Source organism: Otolemur garnettii, unplaced genomic scaffold (assembly GCF_000181295.1).
Source record: "Otolemur garnettii isolate 467f Iridium unplaced genomic scaffold, OtoGar3 scaffold00072, whole genome shotgun sequence".
NCBI classification, from domain to species: domain Eukaryota; kingdom Metazoa; phylum Chordata; class Mammalia; order Primates; family Galagidae; genus Otolemur; species Otolemur garnettii.
Window position 1 is genome coordinate 6,506,708 of NW_003852467.1, and position 6,785 is coordinate 6,513,492.

The window sequence follows — 6,785 nt, forward strand, 5'->3', positions numbered from 1 at the left end:
TTCCTTCCTTCCTTCCTTCCTTCCTTCCTTCCTTCCTTCCTTCCTTCCTTCCTTTCTTTCTTTCTTTCTTTCTTTCTTTCTTTCTTTCTTTCTTTCCCAGACAGAGTCTCACTTTATCGCCCTCAGTAGAGTGCTGTGGTGTTACAGCTCACAACAACCTCCAGCTCTTGGATTTAGGCAATTCTCAGCCTCAACCTCCCGAGTAGCTGGAACAACAGGCACCCACCCCAATGCCTGGCTACTTTTTTATTGCTGGCCGGGTTGGAACCTGCCACCCTCATTATATGGGGCCGGTACCCTACTCCTTGAGCCACAGGGACCACTCATTTATTTATTTATTTATTGAGACAGAGTCTCACTTGCTCACTCTCCGTAGAGTGCTGTGGTGTCTTAGATCACAGCAACCTCAAACTCTTGGGTTCAAGTGATCCTCTTGCCTCAGCCTCCCAAGTAACTGGGATTACAGGTGCCCCCTCCAATGCCCTGCTATTTTTAGAGATGAGGGTCTTGCTGTGGCTCAGGCAGGTTTCAAACCTGTGAGCTCAGGCAATCCACCTGCCTTGGCCTCCAAGTGCTGGGATTACAGGAATGAGCCACCTGCACCCGGCTCAGGCTTACACATGAATAGGAAATGGTAGCGCTATGCTTCAAATCCAGGCAGTCTGGCTCCAGAATCCAAATAAATGCCTCCCAGAAGAGTACTGTGAAGTTCAGGTGTGATATATTTGAAAAGCAAAACTCAACATCTACAACCAATAAGTAATGCAACATCTGTTTATCCAAGTGCAAGGATATCCACTGTTTGCGCCCACCTAACATTTCTGCCACCTAATTTTTTTTTTTTTTTTTTTTTTTTTTTTTTTTTAGAGACAGAGTCTCACTTTGTTGCCCCTGTAGACAGCTGGGGTGTTACAGCTCACAGCAACCTCCAGCTCTTGGACTTAGGCAATTCTCTTGCCTCAGCTTCCAGAGTAGCTGAGACTACAGGCACCCAACACAACGCCCAGCCATTATTGTGTTGCAGCTTGGCCAAGGCTGGGTTTGAACCCACCACCCTCGATATATATAGGTGCCCTACTAACTGAGCAACAGGCGCTGCCCTCTGCCACCTCAGTTTGTTAGTAGCCTCTCAAGTTCCCCTTAAGTAACCCCTCTTACATTGCAGAGTGTCTCCATGGGACTGTCAATCAAGGTGCCCCACCCTTCCCCTGGCCAATGCAATGCAAACCAGACTAATACAATCCCCACCCCTTCTCACCTCTGGAATTTGAATCTCAGACAGATCCTCCTTAATTCTTGCTTGCCAATCCATGGAGGGTCCCTGGTTCCTGTCTTCTCTAAGGCCTGCTTGTTCAGCTTTGTCTCTGTTTTGGTGGGCAACCCCATATCCTTCCAATGAAGCTCTTTTTCCTGTAAGTGTTCAAGGGTCTGTTACTTTCCTTACAAATAAAAAAACCTTAACTGAGGCTCAGCGCCCATAGCTCAGTAGTTAGGGCGCCAGCCACATACCTGGGCCTGCTAAACAATGACAGCAACAGTAGATAAATAGCCGAGCGTTGTGGTGGGTGCCTGTAGTCCCAGCTACTTGGGAGGCTGATGCAAGAGAATCTCTTAGCCCAAGAGTTTGAGGTTGCTGTGAGCTGTGACGCCCCAGCGCTCTACCAAGGGTGACATAGTGAGACTGTTTCAAAAAAAAAAAAAAACCTTAACTGAGCATTCAAGAGACTTCTTATTTGCTGAAAACCCAAATTGGACATTGCCTATCCTATGGCATGAAAAGAGGCTAGAATATTCACCTCACAGGCCTAGAGGAGGCACAGGAAGCTGATTGGAGAATAGGCAGAGTTCATAGTGAAGGAAGCTGAAGACTGCAGAACCATGCAAATAAAATGAGGTACAGACTTGGCTCCTGTGGCTCAAGCGGCTAAGGCGCCAGCAACATACACCTGAGCTGAAAGGTTTGAATCCAGCCCGGCTCACCAAACAATGACGGCTGCAACCAAAAAATAGCCAGGCACTGTGGTGGGCGCCTGTGGTCCCAGCTACTTGGGAGGCGAAGGCAGGAGACCTGCTTGCGCCCAGGAGTTGGAGGTTGCTGTGAGCTGTAACGTCACAGTACCCTACCCAGGGCGACAGCTTGAGGCTCTGTCTCAAAAATAAAAAATAAAATAAAATAAAATAAAATGAGGCTACGGTCCAGTTATCAAGTCAGGAGCAGTTTGGAAAGTAGATGATTTTTCCTTACTGATTACTGTTGCATAGACTGTATCTAGAGTAAACTCTGAGCAATGATTCAACCATCCCGGCATCCACTGCTGTGGACATGAACAGTAAGGGATGCACTGAATCTAGATAATGCAAGAGGTGAAGTGAGGACTCTGCTGGCATAATGAATCCCTTTATTGCCCTCATGCATGCTACAGGTGGCTATGTCGATCCACTATTGACCATTGTAGCCAAGATACTGTTGACAGAGTTGATAAATCAAAGGTTACTTCCAAAAGAATGCTACCTTAATAGGCCTTATTTATTTTATAGTTACATATAAAAGTAGGACATGAATAAAACTTATTTTGAATTCCCTAAGCTTCTGCAAGCCTATGCATCATGGCAATCTAAAAATGTTACATTGAGGTGCATTTTTCCTGTGCAGTATCTGTTACATGTATAGCTAAAAATCCACAGCCTCCCATCTTTTAGTGGTACGATAAAAACTTTGAGATGATCATCAGCTTCACTGACCTGATTTTAACAGGGCTTAAAGTCACTTTCAGTTGTCAAAACTTTTTTTTAATTACAGAAAGCTACACTTTTCCAATAAATGAAATGTCAAACACTTTGAGATTGCCTGAGGCAGACTTTTTAAAGTGTTTGTGGGTATTTTTTTTAACTTGCCATTTGTGACTGATTCAGGGACATTAAAGTCCTTATGTATATTGTCATCACCCTCCTCAGCTTTTTCAACAATTTTGTCCTAGATTCAGCTTATAGAAGATAGGTTTTTACTGTCATTCTTTAAGAATGTCACTAAGAAGTCATTCTACTTTTCTGAGCAAGCTAACTCTATGATGGAGATCTTATGAAAAAAAAGCCCTCCTGTTTAGCCTTTCGACTACTGAATGTCATGCATTTCCAAGGACACTGAGAGAACAAGAGCAAATTCAGAATGTATTCAGATTTTGGAGTATTTTCTTTTTCTTTCTTTCTTTCTTTTTCTTTTTTTTTTTTTGAGACAGTGTTTCACTTTCACCCTCAGTAGAGTGCTGTTGCATCATAGCTCATAGCAACCTCGAACTCTTGGGCTCATGCAATTCTCTTGTCTCAGCCTCTTGAGTAGCTAGGACTACAGGCACCTGACACAATGTCCAGCTATTTTTATAAGAGACGAGGTCTTGCTCTAGCCTCCGGCTATTTTTTTTAGAGACGGGGTCTCGCTCTGGCTCAGGCTGGTCTCCAGCCTGTGAGCTCAGGCAATCTGCCAGCCTCAGCCTCCCAAAGTGGTAGGATTACAGGTTGAGCCACCTCGTCTGGCAAGTATTTTCTTTTATTACAAAAGCATCTTAAAGTTGATCTGTACTCATAAGTCAAAAGGGCAGACTTCCCATCACAGCATACACACTAATTAGCTATGCATCTGGGGTAGATTGCCAAAATATCCCCAATCCTTTACCTTTCCCTGTTATAGCTTCTTTCATCAAAAGATGGAGTCTCTTTCCCCAACCTTAGAGTCATAGCTGTTCTTGTGATTTGCTTTGGCCACCAGAATATAGTGAAAGTGACGTTGTGTGAGTTCCATGCCCAGGCTGCAAAAGGCCTTGCAGCTGCTGCACTTACCGCTCTTGAGACCTGCCACCACTGGGTGAATAGACCTGGGCTAGCCTGCTGGAGGTTACAAGGCCATGTACAAAGACACTTGAGCTGTCCCAGACTTCCCAGGCAAGGTCCTAGACATAGAAGTAAGCCCTATCAGGATCAGCAGAACCTAGTTCAGACCATAGGACTGCCATCAGAATTAGGAGCTAAATAAATGGTTATAAGCCACTAAATGGGAGAGGGCGGTTGTTACACTGAAAAAAAACTAACGATACAATAGCGCTTAAGCAGCATGCTTAAGTTCTCTAGGCTCTGAAAAATGAGGGGATGGAAGTAGTGTTGTAAACATGAGAGCATCTCTGTTATTTATAGGTAGGGACATAGGTTTTCTCTTTTTAATTTTTTTTTTTTTTTAGAGTTTCACTCAGTCACCCTGGGTAGAGTGAGTCTACCACGGCATCACAGCTCACTATTTCAAACTCTTGGGCTCAACCAATCCTCTTGCTTCAGCCTCCCAGGTAGCTGGGACTACAGGCACCTGCCATAACAGCTGACTAATTTTTTTCTAATTTTTTAGTAGAGACAGGGTTTCAGTTTGCTCGGGCTGCTCTCAAACTCCTGAGCTCAGGTGCCACCCACCTCAACCTCCCAGAGTGTTAGGATTGCAGACATGAACCATCTTACTTGTCCAGTGGGGATACAAATTTAATTTGCAACATTAATTTACAATTGTCTCATTGTAACAACATTCTTAGTAATATATATACCACCCCATTTACTCCTGAGCATTTGAGTGGTAAGAAATTAAAATGGGATTCATACAATTATATGCAAGGATTCAAGGTACATAGTATAGTATGTGAAAATACTTGTAAACCTTAAAACATTGTACAAAATTAAGCTGTAATTATAATTACACACAACTTGGGAGTACAAGTTAGTTTAAGGAAAATAAATTAAAACCAGGGCAGGACTGTGGAGGGGTGCTCCATCTCTAAGGCAGCCTGAGACCTGGTGAAGAAACTAATGGTTATTGAACACCTATGATATTCCAAGTTATTTGACTACCTTAACTCACTTAACCCTGTAAACAATCCTATAACTTAGTCATTATTATCAGTCCGCCTTACAGATAAAGAAACTAAGGCTTGGAGCTGGTAAATAATTTGCCTAAATTCAAACGTAATCAGATATTATAACTAGTACATGAATGCAGGACTTTGGACCTCAAAGCCTAAGGTATTTTTTCCTATTAACCACGTTGGGTGTTGATATGCCACCCAGTAGAGTTAAACTTACATTAGTTATCATTAAGCATTTTTCTTACCTTTTTTTTTTCATATTTTCCTTTTATAACAGAAATATATGGCTATGTGAAAAAATCAGCATAAAGGCATTATCCTTGCATGCACGATCCTATTATCCCAAAGCAAATACTGTAAAATTTTGAGACTTTTTCTCCCATTTATTTTCTCTATACTGACTTTTCTTAATCAAGTAAAAGAGGATTTTAATTGTTACATTTTAAATCATGCTTATAATATATGAACATGGGTTTATAATAAAAAGTTAACCAATCAAAGAGCTTGTAAGGTTTTTTTAAAAGTGTCAGTTTGGGGCGTTGCTTGTGGCTCAAAGGAGTAGGGCACTGGCCCCATCTACCAGAGGTGATGGGTTCAAACCTGGCCCAGGCCAAAAACTGCAAAAAAAAAAAGTTTGGTGTCTACTCTTCCAAATATACATTACATAAAAGATTGTATGGGGGGGGCAGCGCCTGTGGCTCAAATGAGTAGGGCACTGGCGCCATATGCTGGAGGTGGTGGGTTCAAACCCAGCCTGGCCAAAAAAAAAAAGATTGTATGGGTATGGCATTACAATAAATTGTCAGGTGCAGTGCGGTGCGGTGGCTCAAGCCTGTAATCCCAGCACTATGAGAGGCTGAAGTGGACGGATTGCAGACCTCGTGAGTTTGAGACCAGCCTGAGCTAGAACCAGACTCCGCCTCTAAAAATAGCCAGGCGTTGTGGTGAGCACCTGTAGTGCCAGCTACTGGGGAGACTGAGGCAAGAGAATTGCTCAAGGCTAGGAGTCTGAGGTTGCTGTGAGCTATGACGCTAGTGCACTCTGGGGGTGGGGGTGTGTGTGCGCGACCTGGGGCAACAAAGTGAGACTTTGTCTCAAAAAAAAAAATAAAAATAAACGAATAAATGGTCATACTTATATGCAGACATGTTATATTTTTGGTTTTAAACAAATGAGATAGTTCTAAATATATCTGTTGCAAATCCCTCTTTTACTTAGTAAGATGTCTCGAAGATCTTTCTATATCAATGTGTATAGATCTGCCAAATTTTTGAAAACTATCCAAAAGGTATGTGTGCTATATTTTATTTAACCCTTCTCTTATTCATGCATACTTGTGTTGTTTCCAATATGTTACTACAACAAAAAAAATTATAACCATAATTTTTTTTTAAATGCTACAGACTGCTTGAAGACCTCTCTGGGCCTGTGTTGTCTACTCTGGTGCCTTGCTAAATGAGAGGCTTCTCTTAGAACCTTGCAGTCTCCTGATTACATCTGAGAGTAAGATCGGGTCCCCAGGAGGAGCGCATCATCCCCTCCCTCTCCATAGCCATCCCAGAGGGTGGGGCTCAGGTCACAGTACTCTGAAAGACACTCACTGACCTCCAACTCTTTCACGTACCTCTCCAAATTTGAACCCTTCCTCACCCTAATGGAATCATGCCCTAGTCTGGGGCAGGAATTCCTTTTGCAACATTCTACATTCTTACCCACTTTGTTGTGTATGGATAAATCTCATGTTCTACTTTACACAGGCATTTGTAAAAGGAGTTATTTTTTCAAAATGCTCTTTGAAAATTCTAAAATTTCTTTTAAAAATTGTAGGTCAGGGCTCGGTGCCTATAGCTCAACCGGCTAAGGCACCAGCCACGTACACCTAAGGTGGC

General features: G+C 42.6%; 1 pseudogene; it reads right to left on the bottom strand.

Moving 5' to 3' along the window:
- Nucleotides 1–3,112: 3,112 nt before the first annotated feature.
- The window catches only part of LOC100947157, a 28,888-nt pseudogene continuing 25,215 nt past the window's right edge, over nucleotides 3,113–6,785 (bottom strand).